At 40.6% G+C, this 20219-nt stretch overlaps 1 protein-coding gene and 1 long non-coding RNA gene across 2 annotated transcripts in view; one reads left to right on the forward strand and one right to left on the reverse strand.

Moving 5' to 3' along the window:
* The window catches only part of EXT1 (exostosin glycosyltransferase 1), a 245994-nt gene that overhangs the window by 163163 nt on the left and 62612 nt on the right, over positions 1 to 20219 (reverse strand). The window lies entirely within an intron of this gene.
* Positions 1886 to 15317, forward strand: LOC109321490. The gene is made up of 3 exons (XR_002104068.1): positions 1886 to 1982; positions 2301 to 2302; positions 15307 to 15317. It is a non-coding gene; the product is annotated as an uncharacterized LOC109321490 (long non-coding RNA).

Raw genomic sequence — 20219 nt, forward strand, 5'->3', positions numbered from 1 at the left:
AAAAAAAACTAACACTTTTTGCACCATAACTTTATTTAAGCAAATGAAGGTGTGTCTGAAACTTACTTAAAGGAGGAGTGGAGGGTTGGTTTGGTTTCTTAGCCCATCTCCTCCTCTCCATCCCTGTTCCCCCCATAGACAACTCTGGCATTCAGACCAGATGCTGGGAGCCAGTCCAGCTCCATCTGTTTGAGAGTTTTGAGTTGTGCAACATAAATTTGATTTTAATATGTTGTAATAATGACCTTCAAAATCCTCTCTTGCCTCTTCTGAATGTGTTATTTTAAAGCCAGTCTTCATATAAGTTCACACATTAAGTATTGAGGGGTACATGTCAGTGCAGTTCATAAAGATTTAACCACACAATTCTCTTCCCACTAGCACATGGCTAAACCTCCAAAAAACACAGGAAATGTCCTTTTAGGGAAGTGCAGACCCCATTCCTTTGCATCTTCCCCATGTCTGTCTAAATCCCTCCCATTTTCAAGCACCCCACTCGCACCTATTCTCATTAGATCTCATAAGCAATGGAGGTTCAGGATCGGTCCAGCATTTGGAAGCACTGAAGGCTTACAAGGAAGTTCCCAAGTGCTACAGGAAGTAGCACTGATGCTTTTAAATGCAAATCTTCTGCTCCGAGGTAATGCTAGATTAGCATGCAGGATCATGAATGTTTTCAAAACAAAAAAATCTTTCTGCTGAAAACTGGCTTTATATTTTCCATCTTTTAAAAAAAGAAAATCAGCAAGGGGGAAAGGCGGGGAAGGAGTTGGGAAATATTCATTTATTTTTCCCCCCATAACCAAATCTTCTCCTTCACTTGGAAAACACAAAGACTGGAAAACCAAAAATTACAAAGCTAAAAATAAAATATAAAAAGCATCTAAAGGGATGAAAAATAAAACCATTCTCTTTTGCAACTATAAAAGAAAAAGCCCCTCCCTTCCCCCATGCCCTAAACAACATTTACATGTTTCAGTCCGATTTAATCAGCAACTCATCATGATGATACGGGTCACTAAGGTGCCTTCTTTTGGATAAGACACAAAACCTCATCTACATATGTATTTCACAGGCATATGTACACCCCCCCAACACATAAAATATAGCAAGCCATAAAATATAGCAAGCATTACCAGGTGGCATAGTCTTCAAGTACTTTTCCTTAGCATACAAGTGAATGTTCAATATTGAGAAGATACACTGCAGAAGTGTTCGTTTTGGTTACACAAGGCTCTGTGTAGGGGCGGTGTTCATTTGAAACGGTGTGGTGTGAGCAGGAGGGGAGTTTAATCAGAGACAAAAGCCATGAGCAGAGTCAATTCTTGAGGCAATGCTGCCTGATGGGAACTACCTATTAGTGTTGTGTCGAGATACCCAAAAAAATACTCTTCAATGCCCTTTTGACCACCTCTTGTCCATGAAAAGGACATCTGTATTTTTTTAAAAGTTACACTTAGAACTTTAGAACATACTAAAAGCCCCTATTTCACAGATTTCTACTAGGAGGAAATGTGTACCCATGTACATTTATCACCGCAATCATTTGCAGAGCCTTTTAAAAACCATCTGAACATATGACAGGTACCCATCAGGAGATGGGTTCACATTATGCAAGAGTATACAAAAATCTCTCAGCCTACAAGATTACATCAAGACAGCAATCTATGATTTTGCCATTAAAATAAAACAATGTTAAGTATAGTTTAAGAAAACACATATTTGCCTAGAAGTAGTGACTGAACCAATTTCTACCACAGGCAGGCAAGGTTCTTTGGATAGATGTGGTATCTTTTATTAGACCAACTAAATAGCTGGAAAAAAGGTTCTCTGCAAGATTTCAGGGGTGTTTGTGCCCAAAAGCTTGCAAAGACCTGTCTTCCAACTATTTGGTTGGTCTAATAAAAGATATCACATCTACCTAAAGAATCTTGCCTGCCTATGCCCTTAGACCAAAACAGCTACAGCCAACAACCCTGCAAGTTCTACCATAGGAAATTTCCGCAGGAAGTGGGAAGCGTACGGAATCAAGACACCTATGGTGGTTGAGATGAAGGAAGTTAGTCATGAGGAATCAATGCTTGTAAAAATATATCTTTGTCTTTGATGCTATTATAGCTTTAGTACATTAGGCAACATACACTGCTATTGAAGTTTGTCTTTTAGTTCTTTATTATCATGGTAAACAATAAAAGAACACTAATAGATGTAGAGATTTCAAATGATTTCTTTAAAAAAAAAAAAAAAAAGACGACTCAGAGAAATTTATGTTAGAACTGAGGTCAAAATTATGCACAAAGCAGTGTTGTGTACATCCAAAGCTGGGGAAATTTATTTTGCAACCTGTCTTGGGTGTAAATGTCACACAGAACCCTTTGTTCCTCTGAGAGTCTATACTCCTGAACACTACTTTCCCATAGAAAGCTATCAAATAAAAAAAAAAAAAAAAAAAAAATTGGTTTGTAGAAAGACTATACAATCTCTGGTTTAATATGGCTGGTCTTCATTATCAACAGCATCTCTAGTTAAAGAGCTAGGAAGATTAAAGAAACCAGAGGTTTTCCAGTGGTGGTTTGCAGAGCCAAAACTTAAGTGGAAAACAAATAGCTAAGGGGATTTGATAACTGAAATGGTTGAACATTAGACAACAAACACTGAAAGAGATCATAGGCCATATTTTCAAAGTACCAACTGGACACATTGATCCAGCTATTAAGGGAAAAATTAAGTATCTTTAGCCATCAAGGAATGACCCACAAGGCCAAAAAAGGATGAAAATCACAAATCATGGTATGATTTATTTGTTGCTGAGCTGAAACTTTTTCTGATGGTAACTCTTTCCAATGCCTAGGAAAACCAATCAAAGGTTTCACCAAGAAATAATGGTTCCAGGCTGCAAGTTGCAATAGAAGATACCTGCATTCTTCACTCCTTCCCTGACAAACCGTCCCTCTTTGAGATGACTTGGAATGGCATGAGGAGAATGTAATCTAATTTTGGAAGAGGAAATCTTAACCTGCCTTCTCCTTCCTTCCAAATAATGTAGCAGAAAAACCTATGGGGGGGGGGGGGGGGACCCACCTACTTTCCTCAATTGTGGAAACTGCCAATGAACAGAGTCAATGAACAGAGTCATTTTTGGTTTGTTTGCTTAAGATAACAATATATGTTTAAGTTTGTCATATCATTACCTGTTATTTGGTTACTTGTTCGACATGCAGCTCAAAGGACATCTATATTCACCCATCTTTTCTCCGCCCAAAAAATAGAATACATCTACGTATATGGATAAAGGCATTGGGTGTACTTAATTACCTTACAGGAAAGTAAATATGCTCCAAATGTGCTAGAAAAGTGAAGAACAAGATTGCTGAATTCTGAAGTAACATCCAAATGGAAGTTTCAAGGCTTTTATTTGAGGATTGGATCAGCTCGTCTAACACCCTGTTTTGGAGAATTTGTGTCAAATTGACATTCCAATTTCAGCAGCGTGCATAAAACACCACACAATTATTTAGCACTGTACAGATTTTACATAACTCTTGAAGTTACTGACTCGATTCATTTTCCTTCCAAGTACAAGACAGATTAATCTGAAATGAATTAAGACAGGAAACCAGAAGTAATGTTACTATGGCCAGTAAACATTCTTTAAACTGCTGTATCAGTAAGCTGCTTAAAACCCTTGCTATCATTGTACACTACATCTGCTCAATAATTACTACCTCTCAAATGAAGGATTATGAATATGTAGTGTGTACTGCAGCACAATACCAAAAGAGTACAGGTAGCCTGAAATAGGCTTTTTATTTAACAAAGCACTTCAGTATTCCAGCAAGAGTGCCCTGGGCTCTACGGACCCAGGAATCAGGAGTTCAGGGCAGAATTTGAAGTGCCTAATCCCTAATCTAGGCAGACAACCTAAAGCTTCTCATAAAACACACAGGAAAGAATCAAACCATGGGGTCCCCAGTACGCTCTAGCTGAGACCTCTGGAAACTGATCATCTTCCTAGACAGCAATGTAGGAAGTGCCCAGCAGTGAAAGCCAGATATTTCACAGCAAGAGCGTGCACCATGAATAAATTAGCAATTGAAGAGTATATTTGAATGACAATGAGAGGAAGTAAAAAAAATGAGAGGAGTGTATTCTGTTCACTACAAAGCACATTTAGAACAGAAGGCATGGCATATAGACCTTCAGGGAAGAAAACCTGTCATTTATAACTGTTTGTACAGCACTAAACACTACAGGCGCTGACAGATGTGGAACCCCCCCACCTCCTCCCTCCAAAAAACCTGCTTTATTTAAAGAGACAGCACATTAGTTCAACCCAACTACACAGTGTCTGGATAGATCAGGTGCTTCAGTGGGTTTTTTTGGCACTTTTATCTAATAGCCAATTCAGTCAGCTATTTGATAAAAAGCACCAAAAAGACCTGCTGAAGTGCCCAATCTATATAGAAGTTGGGTGAGCCAGGTCCAAAATAATGCAATACTCCTTCTGGGTGTGTGCTGGGCTCAACCACAAGCATGCTGAGTTTAAAGTAAAGCATCATGTTGTGGGGGGGTTAATGTCTGTAAGCATTATGATCAGTCTGTTGACCTCAGCGGCAATACGAATGTGCGTTTCACAATTAATATTAATCATCGTCATTTCAGTAACATTTAGGATTAATAACCCTCTCTCCTCAGCCACGACTGCCAAAACAGTATATCTGCACTGAGTTTGGACTGATGAAAGAAAATCCTATGTGTCAGTGCTCACAGAGTTACAACCACTTGATAACTATAGCTAAATTCTGCATGTAATTAAACTGGTGCAAACCTGCAATCATGACATTAATTTCTGTGAAATGATTCCAAACATCAAATGCAATAAAAAAAAAAAATCAAAAATCAAAATGTACCAAAAATATTTTTTCCTTATAAACATACTCCTCCATTCTCTATTGTAAAAAGAGGCAACTAAGACAAATATGGGGTAAAACAGTGAAATCTTTTCTGATTTGAACATTACTGTTCTAGATATAAATGGTAATTTGCCTAAACTTGCCAAAGGAACATTTATCTGCAAAATCATAATTGGATGAAGTCACAGTCTGTGTGATGAGCGACAGCAAAGGAGCTAATGCAGGACTAGCTATACAACCATCTTGCATCTTGACTTGCTTTGTTTTTCCCAAATACAATCCTGGACATACTGGAAGTGCCTGGATATTGATCTGAACTGCCAAGAAAGCTTTTGGAAGAATGCAACAATACAGGGAAAGAGCCTTCCCACAGGATTTCCTATGCGCTGCTTTATAACAAGGGGTCCCAAAGTGTGGTATACTCATCACTTACACCTGGGGGTACACAAGACATCTCTGGAGTACATGGGAGAACTTGTGCAATGGAAGAGATAATTTTCATTGTAATAACTGGCATTTAAGGGGTTAAAATATAAAACATATGGTGGTAGGGGTATGCAGGAAGCTGGTAAATCTGGAAGGGGGTATGCAATAAGAAAGTGTTTGGGAACCTCTGCTTCATAATATTATCACTTAGCAGATTGCTTCACTGCAAGTCACAAAAAATAGTTTAGTTAGCACTACAAGTATTTTAGTTCTTGCAGTAAATTTCTATACTTCTGGGAAATTCTCAACAACTTGTCAGAGTTAATTAAGAAAAACAGATTAAAAAAAAGATACGCACTTGTAAGGAAAAGCACATCTGCACTATTAACCCTTTGTTTCCAAAGAATACTGGAAGCTATACATACCACAAGACTTGGGAAATGCCAAATTGTTACATCTGACAATTAACATTTCATGTTACCCCTGAAACAAGTTTTAGAGCACAGTTAAGAGAACTGCTTGAAATGCAATCCTGAAAGGTTCTTCTCCACTCCCTCCCATGCCCACATCCCTCCAAAGATAACTTGCATAATTTTAGGGCAAGTAAAATTAGAAATGACTAGTGCATCCTTGAATGGGTATATTTGATAGGGCTTTTGAAAGTACAGTTTAATACAATGCAAGTAATGGACAAACTAGTCTTTTTCAACTATAACAAAACATCATTTCTTTACACTTTAAAGTGCTTAAGATATTTCTTGAAGAAAGAGACACAAGATTATTGAACCCAATCAGAACGTTGAAGAAGACGAAAAGTTTTCTGTGAAATGAGAGTTTTCTTTTTATCCCTGTCATTTTTCACATTTAAAAATAACTTAGGTTTGACAGAGGTTGTAAAGCGACTGTTTCCATTTGGTATTACCAGTTATTTTTATTAAATAGTAGTTTAAAAATATTTCAACCACAAGGATTTGAATAAGTCTTCCACTACTTAGTCTCAATGCAGTGATATGTGGGTTTAACATTTTTTTTTTTTAAAACAACAAACACTGGAATGGAAGTAAAGCAATTAAATCAAAGACCATGTGGCTGGGAGTCGGGCAAGGAATTCTCATTAGTTAGCTAACTAATGGACTACAGGTTGGCAATCTGTCAGACCAGCATGCACAAAAAGGGTTTCCACATGCAAAATGCTTAATTGCTAAAAATAAAAATGGGGAATGCTGCCATTCATCTGCAGTCACAGTCTGATCTTGGCTGTCATCATTATTGTTAATAATTTGTTGTACTAAGAGATAGGTGGGCATCCCAGTCACGGATCCGGGCCCCTTGTTGCTAGGCACTGTACAAACACATAACAAAAAGAAGCCTTTGCTCTGCTGAGCTTACAAGCTAATCTAATTAATTCTAGTTGAGGTCAATGAGTTTTGCCACAATTTCAATGGGAGCAAGGGCATGCCCTGATGCCTTACCATCCTTGTGCCCATATCAGTTTGTTTTGCAGTCTGGTAAGATTTTTTTATTTTTTATCCAGACATATTTGAGATGTAGTATCTAGTATCATTACTAGAATGAGCAGTTTTTCAAGTGAATTGCCCACTAAAAATCTGCACCTAATTTCTATTCCGTAAAGAGGGTCTGTCATACAGTGGAGATATGTGCCTTTAATTGCTGTTTTCATTAAAACAGGAGAAGTTTATGCATGATGCCCCATGCACTGATAAGGGTATAGACCTCAGTGACAAACCTCATTCCTGCCCTGGGGACCCCAAACGTGCACATGCATTTGCTATGCCTGCAGAATCCCATGGTAGCGCACATACAACTAGTAAACAATTAGAAAATATTACTGCCTGTTTGTATGCCCAGATACCTACCTTACTTCTGCAAATTCCTCTTTGCCTGGGCAGCCACAATAATTTGCCATTTTGTTCATTACCAATTAGGAAAACAAGTGGTTTTATCTTCTCCTCCAATCTGTAGCTTGATTACTCCAATTTTCTTCCAGGTTTTTTTTTGTGTATTAAAAATTATGGGGCTGTTTCAACAAGAAAAGCCTGAAAGTACTTGAAGACTTCTGATCAGAAAAATTCTTAATTTTGTTAACTAAGTCCCCTTAGCAAACAGAATCATGGTACCAAAGCCCAGAATAATCTGATCTCGCAGCATTATCTGATCAAACAGATGAATATTACACTTTTTTCAACTATTCAGCAGCACAGCTTTAGACAAAAGAGCCACAGTAACTAATCCTTGTTTAAAATAGCTTTCTTTGTTTAAAATACAACAGATGCCCCCTAGCATGGACTTCAGATCTCAGGAGCTTGAGGTTATTTCAGGATTCAGTGACTAATGAAATAATTATATTACTAGGATTTCAAGTTATAAAGTCTATATACTTTAACTATCTTCCTGGAAGTATTTGGTGATAAACTAATACTTTACCTATCCTACAGGAGACAAAATATTTTGAATGCTGGAACAATATTTATGAGTTTGTTTCAAAAGGTTTCTGATTTTCTTCAGTGTTCAAAGCATTTAAGGATACTTAAAACAGTATCTTAAAAACTTTCCCATAAATCATTCACCATGCAAAAGCAAACTTTCATTAAAAAGGGAGGCCTCAATTGTTGGGAACTTCCTGAATGTAAACTGTCACTCAGAATACCACTCTTTCTTGTGGCAGATGGTCATTAACTTGCTTCAGAATAGTTGTTCCAACTATTGAAACCCATCCAAACATCACAGCATCTCCTAATTCTGCATCAGTCCCAGTAACTCAGGGATCCTGGTTTTCCCTGATAAAAAGGATAGCAAATTCTCTGATAAAACTCCCCAAAAACACAAATAAAATGAAAGGCCACTCTTTTATTTTTCATATATTTCTTAGGGTGATATCTTTTATTGGACCAACTGTGTCGTTGGAATGAAGTAAGACAAGGTTTCAAATGCAAAACATCCTTCCTCAGATCACTTGCATCTGAAAGATTGCTGTACTTTATCCCAATGACATAATGGGTCCAATGAAAAAGATCACTATAAGAAATCTTTGCCTTTCACATCATTTCGGGAGCATCATGGCTACAACATAACTACTATAAGTTAATCAACTGATGCACGCACGCTAACACCAGCAGCAAATTCTGGAATCCTTGACTAAGAGCGGAGTTGTCTTAATTTATGTTCTTTGGCTCATAGACCTAGTCCGGCAAAGTAAAGAGGTATTTAGTCACAGTTTTATCATTAAGATTTTAACTTCACATAAAAGATGGTCTTATATGAGCAAAATTCCTAAAGGGAAAGATTTTTTTAAAAGGCACAAAGGAGAAGTTAGTGCTGAACTGCCATTTTTGCCTTTGAACATCTCCTTATAAGTTTTAGGACTGCCCAGGAAAGTTAAGGTAAATCATCAAAAGGTGAAAAGTTAACACACACAAGTTAAACAGCCCTCCTTAAATGATGTGGATGCTCTCATTCAGGTGGAAAGTAGCCTTACATCATTACTGCTTAATGAAAGTAGCCTCCTTTACAGCAAGCTAAAGCCATTCCATAACCAGCTGAGATAGCTTCATGAAGGGAGGTAGTTAAACACTCAAATTTATGCTTTGATTTCATACTGCTTCACCCCCAGTTTCCCAAGTGCTTCCACACAGGTAAGCCCTAGAGAATAGGTGGGTCATGCACAGCAAAGATTTCTTGAGAATAATAAATGGATATACTCCAAAGGACTCCAAGTCTAAGGAGAGATGGAAGACAGCTAGATAATATGATTTGATTCCCTGCTAAGGACACTAGAAAGGCAGAGATACTGTAAATTACACTTAATGCCAGAATACAGTGCTTTTTCTAGACATTGTCAGTCCCACATGAAACAACCACCAGTACAGAAAAATAATATTAGCCACATGAATGAGACTGTCACTTTAATAAGTCCATTATCCTAATACTTCCAGGACTGAAGACCATAATTTAGAGGAAAGGAAACCCATTAGAATACATCTTACCCAGTTATATAATACACACACAGAGGAAATAAATAATATGCTGTCCTTGATGCACTTCTTTACCAGACTTTCTCTGATGCATAGGAGACATCTAGTTTAATATTCTAGGCCTATGTACAACTTATTTAACGTTGGAGGACATCACAAGGTGAAGGGTTGAGTAGAAGCTTCTTCATCAATGGTGAAAGTCCAAAAAAATTAGTATTAACCTGTGGCTAAATCAGGGGTAGGCAATTCTTTCAGCTGGAGGGCCACTTAACAAGTTTTGATAAGCCGTCAAGGACTGCACACACAAAATCTTTTAGAAGAAATCCTTTTAACAAATTATAAATAAAAAACAAATCGTATACTCAAAATAAAACATCTACTATAATTTACTTCAATTTTATTTAAAAAATAATGTATCCCCATCTGGGTTTTTTTTGAGTAGTCCATATAGAGATAATTGTACAATAGCTCAAAAAAAAGTCTCTCTCTTGTATACTGTGTGAGGGGAGTATGGGAAGTGGGTGAGTGAGGGTGTGTGTGTGTGGGTGTTCCTGTGGAGGGGGGATGTGTATGTGGAAGCAATTGGTCTACTCCTGGGACCTAGCACATACGCATCGTGGGGGCTGCATGCACGCTAGGTCCCAGGAGCTGGCTGGGGTTGGAGGGGAGCCGGGGGGCTTGCCCAGTGGTACGGTGCACGTGCAGTCTGCTCCCTCCCCCATCCAGCTGCTCCCACCCAGGGCAGCCTGCACCAAACTCCTGCCCGGCCAGCTTGCACAGCTTCCCAGCAGGGTTGCTCCCAATGTAGCTGCAGCCGCCTGGGTGCTGCTTGGCTCCCACAGCCTCCAGAGGCAGCTCATTCTCCTCCTCCTGCCTCTTCTGCGCCAGTCCAAATAGGGGGTAAGCTGCAGCCAGGTGGCTCTGGCTCCAATGCACAGGGCTCCAGCTCCCAGCTGCCATCCACCCACCTGGCTGCCCACAGGTAGCTGCTCATTGCAGGCAGGGCCTGGAGCTGGTGCCCTGTGTGCTAGGACAGGAGCTCAGCTGCAGCTTCCCCCCTGCCCAGAGCAGCACAGCATTGGCAGGAGGAGGAGCCACTGCTGGAAATGCGAGAAGCCAAGCAATACCTGGGCAACTGCAGCTGCACTGGGAATATCCCCACTAGGATATTCTGAGGCTGGGGCCATCTGTGGGCACGGGCTGCCCCAGGCAGGCGCGGGGGGGCAGCTGCCAGCTGAATCCAAACAACTGGCAGGAGCCCACCTGTGGGCTGGCTCCAAACAGTTGGCGGGCTGGACCTGGCCCGTGGGCCATATTTTGCCCTCCCCTGGGCTAAGTAGAGCAGCCCACCGTAAGAAGTCTCCATGAGCAAAGCTGATTGAGTTCAAACAGAGATGATTTTACCGTAACGAGGGTATGGCATTTATTCACTCTCAACACCTCCAATCATGTCCCCTAACGACTGGGATCAGCAGTATGGGCTGAGCCAGAAGTCACTTTGGATCATTCTTTCTATAGGGCTCACAGTAGCAGAGAGATTTTGATCTAATTTAAAGGAGTTGTCACTCATATGAAGGACAGATACGATAACCATTACCAAACCAAATGGATTTGATAACCATTAGCGTCATTTGATTTTGCACAGCCACACTTATTAGCAATGAACATCATTTTTTTTTTTGAAGACAGCTATACTAGTTGACTTGTGACCCTACTTTTCCTTGCTTGCATTCTACTGGCTATGAATTTCATTGAGACTAAACCCCTTCATGTAGAATATGGTTAAAGGAAAAGGAAGGAAACGCCAGTCATCCCTGTATCCTTTGCAACTTTCATACCCCCAAGCACAATCATATGTAGTAGTTTAGTTGCATCTGAGGAGGCAAGGAGAGCAAGAGATAAGCAAACATACATACTAGGTTCAGCCTAATTTGCACTGCAAACCCTTGCGGAGTGCCACACGCTATATACTGTCACATTCCATAGCAGAAGGCTTGGCACTAAGAAGCATTTTGATATTTGAGTACTAGTAATCTAGCAACTCATTCAGTAGAAAGCCAAAATTAATAAATAGGTTGCAGGGGCGGGGGGGAGCAGGAATAAGAGAGAGAGAGCTGAAATCAAAGATACAGACAAGAGCCTATTCTCAGGCAGAGCAGTGTAGACAACAATAAATACAAATGAAACTGCTGATGTCAGCTCAGTTTTTCAGAGAATACGTCTCCAGATCGCAGAACGCACATAGGAGTAAAAAGCTACCCCATGGACAAATCTGGCAGTTTGGCCACTTCTGCTCAAGAGGGAGATCCAAGGCAGAGCAGATAAGAGCATGAATGAATTACTGCTGGGAAGGGAAATTCATTCAGGTAAAAAGATTTAGGTCACCTGTGTAGCAGGATGGGGAAAATTCACACTGGCTGACTGCCCTGCATGTGACCCACTGAAAAAGAGGATGGAATTTACTTTCCAAGCATACAGCTCTTTACAATGGGAATTTGCAGATTATAAACACGACTAGAAACCGCAGGCTCGGAGACTGAAGTGTGCACACATGCAACCATACCAGATGGGAAACACTGACACTAAAGGAGTTAAACTGGAGAGAATGGAACAGAACAGAGACGAAATAAAGAGAGAGTGTGTGTATGCACCAGTATGTGTATGCACATACATGTGTGCTTTTAAATGAAATAGTAAACGTTGCTTATCGCAGCCTAGTCCACAGTTAGATTCTGCCTCGAAGCCTGCTCTCTTTCAATATTTTCTACCTTGACTTAGAAATGAGCCTCAACACAGATACTGGTTGTCTGCTCCCCACTCGCTTTCTGGTTTTAAGTGTCTCAGTTCATGCACTGAATCCAGCCTCCAAATGAAACAGAACACACACAAAAACAGACCCAAATACCTTTGTGCTGAAAAAAGGGAAGTTTGCATTGAAACTTTACACCCCGTGTCAGCTAGGAATTTGCCTGATAGAGGTTTAATGATCAACTGCTCAGGCTAGCTGACTTTTTAGGAATTATCCAGGAATGCAGAAGCAAACAGAGAACTCCTTCTGATGTCTAACTGTAGTGAATGACCTGCCGAAATGCCAAGGTGACAGATGCCTTTATCTGGAAGACCGTGCTCTCTTCATGGCCTTGAGGTGACTTACAGTCAGAGAAAACAAAATGGCTTTGATGCAGTGGATGGGTACATATTTCAGTGGCTCTACAGCACTTATTATAGAGCTGTCAGCCTACATTTGGTAAGGCAGCCAGACCTTTATATAGAAAATGACAGACTGTCTTTAATCTGATCTTATTTTAGGGTGGGCTTTTCTTTCAAATCAATGTTGATACTATCAAGACACAGAAAGGGCTCTTGTGAGAGGATGGGCTTCAGTATCAAATATGAGGCTCTGACTGTGCTTTTTAAGCATTCAAATTCTTTATCTGTACCAATATATAGTCAAATTAATATCGGGATGCTTTATGGATATAATATCCTCTCTCATCACAACACTCTCTCCCCCTACCCCGCTTCTATACAATGTGGCATCCACATCTGGAAAGGAATTTCAGAAAGCAGCCAACATGGCTTAAATCTTTTCCCATTTAAAATCAATGGGAAAGCTCACGTTGACTTCAACAGAAGTAGATTTAGTCAAAGCTGAGACATTTTGAAAATCCTCATCTAAATTTTTGGCCTTGGATGTACTCCAAGCCTCCCTTCCACAAAACGAGAAGTATTTCTACAAGAAACAGGCTGCTTGCAGAAGTTAAAACAAAACAAAACAGCACTTGACTTTAAACTCCATTCATCCCCACGCCGAGCCCCACACAAGCCCAGAAGGGGTGTGCGTTAGGTGGACCTGGCTTGCCCAATGTCTGTACAGATTGGGTGCTTTAGTGGGGTTTTCTTGCTGCTTTTATCTAATAACTAATTGAATCAGCGATAGATAAAAGCACCCCAAAACCCCACTGAAGCGCCCAATCAATACAGACACCGCAGAGCTGGGCCGGAGTAATGCGCTGCTTCTTTTGGTAAAGTGCAGTTTTTGGGGTTTTTTAAAGTTTGAAAGCAGCCATAGTTCTTAGTGGGGTCTGGTTTGCAGAAGTGCCCAGTGCCTCAGTTAACCAGAAGCAAATAGATGGGCTAAATTAAGTAGTATGGTGTGACAGAGCATGATGTGGAGACTTTATTTTTCCCCCTCAACACTCAAAAATGCATCAGCGAAATTTGTCCATCAGAACGTTCATGCTAATCCTCCTCATCAAGAAAAAAGAAATGCAGTGCTTCGAAGAGCCAAGCAAATGGGTTTTCTAGTTAGCAATGCAGGCAATACACTGAGGACACAGTTACTGGACTTCCAAGCTTGAAAAAACTTTAAGCTGTTTCAGAATTGAGGGATGTTAGACCAATTGCTCACAGAAGCAAACTGTTTGACACCCTCTGCATACACAAAGGCCTGGGTTGAATGCATTATGACAGTAGCACTTACTGTTTTGTCTCATTTTTACAGAGATTTTGATTGATGCAGTACTGCCTACGCTATATAGCATCCTCGCTAAGGCACAGGGACCTGCTAATGCAAAAGAAAAACTCTCCTGTTGCAACACAGAGACAATAATGAGATACAAAACAGTGGTCTTGTACTTCCTTTGGGGAAATTAAAGAGAGAATTCAGGTTCACAGGTAGGTTTAAAATGGAGGGGGAGACGACAAAAAAAGGCAAGTGGTAAAATACACCTCCAGAACCCCACACCGGACACACTATGCACATTCTCTCTTTGAACACAATGACTGCAAAACACAGGTCTCTCGTCTCTCCCCATAGGAGCTCTGAATGAAAACCTGGTTAATATACTGCAATCATTACAGCACAAACAGATGGGCGCAGATGGCACTAGGTCACCTGCTGCCAAAGAAGAGATCTGCCATTGCACACGTATGGCGGATAGCAAGACCCAGGACAATGTCTTGAAGAGGCCAGCTCCTCCCACACAGCAGAAGGGGGTAACATGCAGAACTAGCATTTGATCACAGTTCGCGATTTAGTAGTCAAATGAAACCCTGACTGAGGAGGGCTCAAAGAGAGTCTCATGAAGTCCTCACAGATTTGACTTGTCACAAAAAGGTGGAGGTCTGAACCGGTCCTTCTCTGTGAACCAACTGAAGGTTTAGAGCGCCAATAAGACGGTGTACGGACAAGCTAAAAACAGCTAGGCCAAAACTGGAAAAAAACCCCAAACAAGCTACACAAAAGTGTCTTGTGTCTTATATGAAAATGGATGACAATCCCACCTTCTCCGAGGGGAAATCTTCCAAACAACAGACTCAACTCAGCCGGGAAAGTTTCTGAGGTCTATTCTCAAGATACCCTGACAAGCCGCCAATCCTTCTGTCCCCCCTCGCTCAGATGGACTCGTCCGGTGCTACAGGGCCACAGTGCAACACCTTCAGCAACCTCCTCCGCATCCAGCACCAACAGGTCCAGAGATCATCAGCACTCCCTCCACCACTGGCCCTTTCAAACAGCCTCTCTTTTTTAGAGCTTTGTCATTTTTCACTGGCCAGCTGAGGAGTGTCGTTTCCCCTCCAGCTGTCCTGTCACATATATGCCGGACAGTGGTGGGTGAGAAGTGGGTGGGAGCAGGAGGGAAGAAATACACTGCCAATATATTTCTTGAACTCCCGAAAGAAGCCCAAAGCAGTCCTATTTCTTGTGTGGAAACAGATGATTTTAGTCGCTCTGGAGGATGGGGGGTAGTAGAGGACATCACCCAGATTTTGTCAGGTTTGGCTTTCTGGACTGCATCAGGCTCCCCTAGCTTTTGTTTATTTAGGCTTTTCTGTGGCTTCCTCAAAAACAATAAAAATCTTCAAAAAAGTAGGAAGCTTCTCTTACTATTTTGCCACACTTTGCTGGGCGTTCCCATAGCATTCTCTCCCTTCACCAAGCCCCCTTTTAAACCCTTATCATCTCCTCCTAGTAGGCGTCAGCCACCTCATTTAATTTGCTAGCTAGAGGTCTAGGCTGGCTATATTTGATGACTTCACATAAGCAATTCATGCAGAATGTTTTAATTTGAATGTCTAGCTGTCCATTCAGTACCTTCATCTAGTGCATCTATGGCTACCCCTTTCATACTGTTAGACATGACTAGATGAACGAGAACATTGCACTCCTAGCCAGAAAAAAGTCATTAGAAGTCTTAAGCAGGGCTTTGAGGTTAGTTTATATTTTCTTTTCTCTTTCCATCTCATCCACTGTAATTAACATTGACCAAGGCAGGCAGATAAGTGACAGAGAGGAAAAGAACCGTGGAGAGGTTGTGGCCCTGCTACCCTTAATGATGGAGTCCTTTGCAGGAAGTGAGCATGCAGGTTACAGTTTGGCCATTACAGGCTGAGTGATCCAAGAGTCAGACAGGCTATAATCTTTGAATCTGTGATTTAAGCATTTCTAGAGGACCATAATCAAACTCCATTTCTTTTGGAGACAGCAAGGACTTAGTAAGGTCTTTCCAAGCATGTATTCAGGTGACCTAAAGAGACTGACAGAAGGAAAAAAGTATTTACTTACTCAAAATGGATAGATGAGGCTTATGCTAATTTTAAAATATCTTGGATGAATATTCATATATATGTAAGAATATAGATTCATCCATTCATATCTATATAAATAGTTATTGATGTGTGAATATGTGCTTGTGTACGCGTGAGTGCATGATATATATACATACATACACACATATACGTACATACACATTCATAGGTAGATACAAACAGACAAAAAAGGATTTGATTGGAAAATCTGAAGTAACATATTGAGACACCCCTTTTCTTGTAGTGCAGTATAGCACCTTACTACGTGCACAATCCTATTAAGTCTAATGGAACTACCCAGGTGGCAAGGTAAAACTTAGACTGAATGAAGGGGAGCACAGTTGTCCCCCTTCCAAAAGCTAAAATTTTGAGTTGATCAGTCAAGCAAAATAAGCAAGGTTTTCGAAAGAACATTCAGTGTCACTAATATGACGAGCACATAAAAGTAGGTGCCTATACAGAAAAACAGGGAAGTGGTATTTTTCCCCTTCTTAATAATTCTTTAGAAATAACATTTTAAAGTTTTGACAATTACTAAGCATGTCAACCGATCATGAAAATTCATCAAGTGTGCCATAAGTGACAAGGAATGAGTGCTGAAATTGCATGGGCTACAAAATCTCCTGACAATCACCTACATAAATCATATGAACATATTCATTTTTTTGACATAGAAGGCGTTTCCAGAGAGCAGTATTTTCATGCAAAGAATGCTGAAGTTTGTATACCTGTTTAGGAATTGCCCCATATTTTTTAATCACTGTTATGCCAAAACATTTCAGAGAAAGAACAATGTGCGCTCCATAGATAAAAGTGGAAAGAAAATTTGCAGCTGAAGTAAATGGACTTGCATTTATGCACACAGGAAACAGAAGTAATTTTTTCACATTTCTTTACCAGGTTATTACATTTTACTCAGGTCTAGTTAACAAAGAATAACATACATTAAGGTGTACACATCTAATGTAATGCAACTGCCATTCCATCCAGGATTCAGAATGAGAGAATACAAATGGCAGCCCTGTCCATATCACTAAAATCCCAAAACATAGTGAGAGGCAATGCATTTGATAGTCAGGGATTGTTCTCACTGCATTACTAGCAGAGAACAATAAGGATTTGGGGGCAAGCTTAACTACGGCTTTTGCCTTAAAATGTTTGGGGAATTTTTTCTTTATCAAACGTGCTTCTTACAATATTTTTGTTAAAACACACTATATGTTTTGAAGTTTTTGGTAGCTTTCACTCAGAACTTCCTACTTTGACAATTTTCTTTTTCTTTTAAATGCATCTCCAAAATACTTATAAAGGCTTTTTTCATTTTTCTGATCAGAAGCTACAGGCTCCAAGATATCTAATTAAAATGAAGTTCTACTATAATTGCTTACAAAAAATACAAAGGTCTACAAGAAGAGTACTTTTGTATTACTTTACATAATCAGCTGGAAGGAAACTGTGCTCTTACAGACCTTAGATGGCCTTACGTTGAGCTTTTCCCAAGGCCTAAAAAAAAGAGGTCTAGTATAAGCAAATCTTTTGAAGAACTCCATTTCATTTGCTCCCCTGCCACACTGTCTCCCTGACCTTTCCTGTTCATCTTCAGAGATGCAAAGGTTGTTGAGACAGACAGAAAGAGACTCTTGTACACAATGCTGAACCCTCTCTCTTTTACACATTAGGTTGCAGTCATGTATAGCGCACATTTCCTCCATTTACAATAATTGCCTTTCTTTTCCCATAGTTTTCACATTCTGATTCTCAACCTGCTCACTCTCATTGATGAAGTAAGTCATTTTGACCCATTTCTTGCTACAAGTGTAAAGAGCCAAGTAACACAAACAACAAAGCCTTCATCCAAAAGTGCTTAAAAGTGGTAGAGGCAATAATGAAGAGTCCCACTGAGACAAGCATGAATAGGTATATGCAGTCATTTTAACTTGCAGGTCTTTACAGAGTTAGCTGAATTAAAGGAACGATATTAAAGGGGAAGATAAAGGTTAACACATATGAAGTAAAGATTGCCTGTGAAGGCTGTTGCATCCAGAGTAGAAAATGCCAATATAAATTATCTTTGCATGGCACAGGACACTATTCAAGTATAAAAACCCTATATGCAAGGTTGTTTTTCCTTTCTTTCCCTTTCTTCTCCTAAAAAAAAATTAAGTTAATTCCAGGATAACCCCCATCTGGTAAAAATGAAAAATGCATTAAAAAAACTTTACAATTATATTATATTTTGCCAATCAGTCATTGGGATATTGAGAACCTTTCTGATAGTTACAAAAGTATATACTTCTGTTCCCAGCTACTCTTGAAATGCTGACAAGAGAAAGCACTGATAATCAAATCACTTAAGTGAATGTATGTTAAAAACATCCTTGAGCCAGGTACAATACATACACTCCAGTAGCAAGATTTGTCTAAAATGGCACGCTAGATTTTCCAGTCAACAACGTCAAGAGAGAAGAGACGCAGCTGAATAGGTGTGATTTTCCACCCATTTTTACAGTATCTTTTTTTGTTGGGTTTTCTTCTTTGATTGCTTGTCTGTCTTTAAATCTGGGCCTAGTTTTATTGAAAGCAAAAATATAAAGAACTTACTTACAGAATTTAGTAAAATGCATCGGGTCTTAAAAATGGATTGCAAAACTGTCTCTACATGCATGATTCACAAATCCAAATCATAGAAAAGTAGGGCTGGAATCATCCTTCAAGAGATCATCTAGTTGAAGCCTTCACCAGAGGCAGAATAACCCCTATCCAAACCATTCTATACAAATGCAATGTCTTAGCTGGCAACCGTTGATGCTCTGGACCATGGGCCTGCATAAAAGGTCAAGTCAGGTGCCTGATGAATCCGCTTGTACAGAATCCTGCAACCATCACACCAAGACCTTCGGCACATACGCCTAGGCCAGAGCATGGAGGAGCGGAAGCTGCCCGAGACCCACCATCGCCCCTTTGGACCACTGAGACAGAATCCAAAAGGTCAGACATTCAGTGCCTGGATGGTTGTAACTTTTGCCAGAGAGCAACAGATAAGAACTGCTGCTGACCGCCTAATGCCTCAGGGAGGGCACATATCTGTCAAGGTGATGTCCCTTAGCCTTTCTCCAACCAACAAGGCAACAGGCACTAGGGTTGTGATGTCTAATCTATTAGTAAAACTACACAGTCAATCTTGACACAGCCACGAGACACAACACCCTACCCTGCCACAGGTAAGGCAAGGGGACGATGGTGCTCAATGTCCTGCTACTGCAAGGGTTGTTAAAATACATTCTAGAGATCCAAGGAAGAGGCTATGCTCCCTGCTACCAATGATGGCAACATGTGCATCCATCTGACCACAAAGTAAAATTCCCTTCTGACCCCAGATACGGTGATCGGTGTGACCCTGAGCAGAGGGACAAGACCTTCCAGGAACCTCTGGCTTTCAGCCCCAGCAGGAGCACTGGCACACCACAGACGAAATCCCCAGCCTTGGCTGCAGCCAGCACCCAGTGAAAAAAACAAACCAACCCAGACATGTATAACAACTGGAGGGGGAAAGAATTCCTTCCAAGCCCCATGAGGCAATCAACAAAATACCCATACCCATAGTAGAGCATAGTGCTCATTATTTGACAGTTTTCTTCATCTTTGGGTGTTTCTACACATGTGTTCTGCTGCAGAGTTAACTAATTAGCTCCGCTGTACAGTGTCACTGTCTACACATGTGCTAGTATTAGGGCACTTTCAATTCATTAACTCCATTGTAGGATAGTACTGTTCGGGACAGCACTATCCTACGACAGAGTAATTACGTGCACTGAAACGCACGTGTAGATGGTGACAGAGGTTGGCTGGGGCATGAAGGTGCAAAACCTCTGTCAGGTTGGTTGGGGCAGGTTCTTTTGCACCTTCCTGCCACCTAGCCCGGCATTTTAGCACCCTCATACCCCAGTCAGCCCCAACACTGCCACCCAGGACCCTGGGCTGCCACCCCAGGCTCTCACCAGCCTGGAGCTGCTCCACCCCAGCTCAAACTGCTGTGGTCCTAGGCACACGTGTAGACACTGCAGCCAGCAGTTTATTGCTGCACATTAACAGCCCATGTAGATACACCTTTTGTACAACTTCTATGTGGTCACACACTTGACAGTAAAATAAAAGTCAGGCTGCCACAGTAAAACTAAGACTTCTGCAATAGATTCACTTTTTACAAGAGGGAAGCATATGATGTCACATATAAGTTACCTTGGTTACAAGAACCATGCGCAGGTGGATGGTTTAGGAATCTCTTTTCAACTACTTA

This window comes from Crocodylus porosus, unplaced genomic scaffold (genome assembly GCF_001723895.1).
Source record: "Crocodylus porosus isolate Cpor-Errol unplaced genomic scaffold, CroPor_comp1, whole genome shotgun sequence".
NCBI classification, from domain to species: Eukaryota; Metazoa; Chordata; order Crocodylia; family Crocodylidae; genus Crocodylus; species Crocodylus porosus.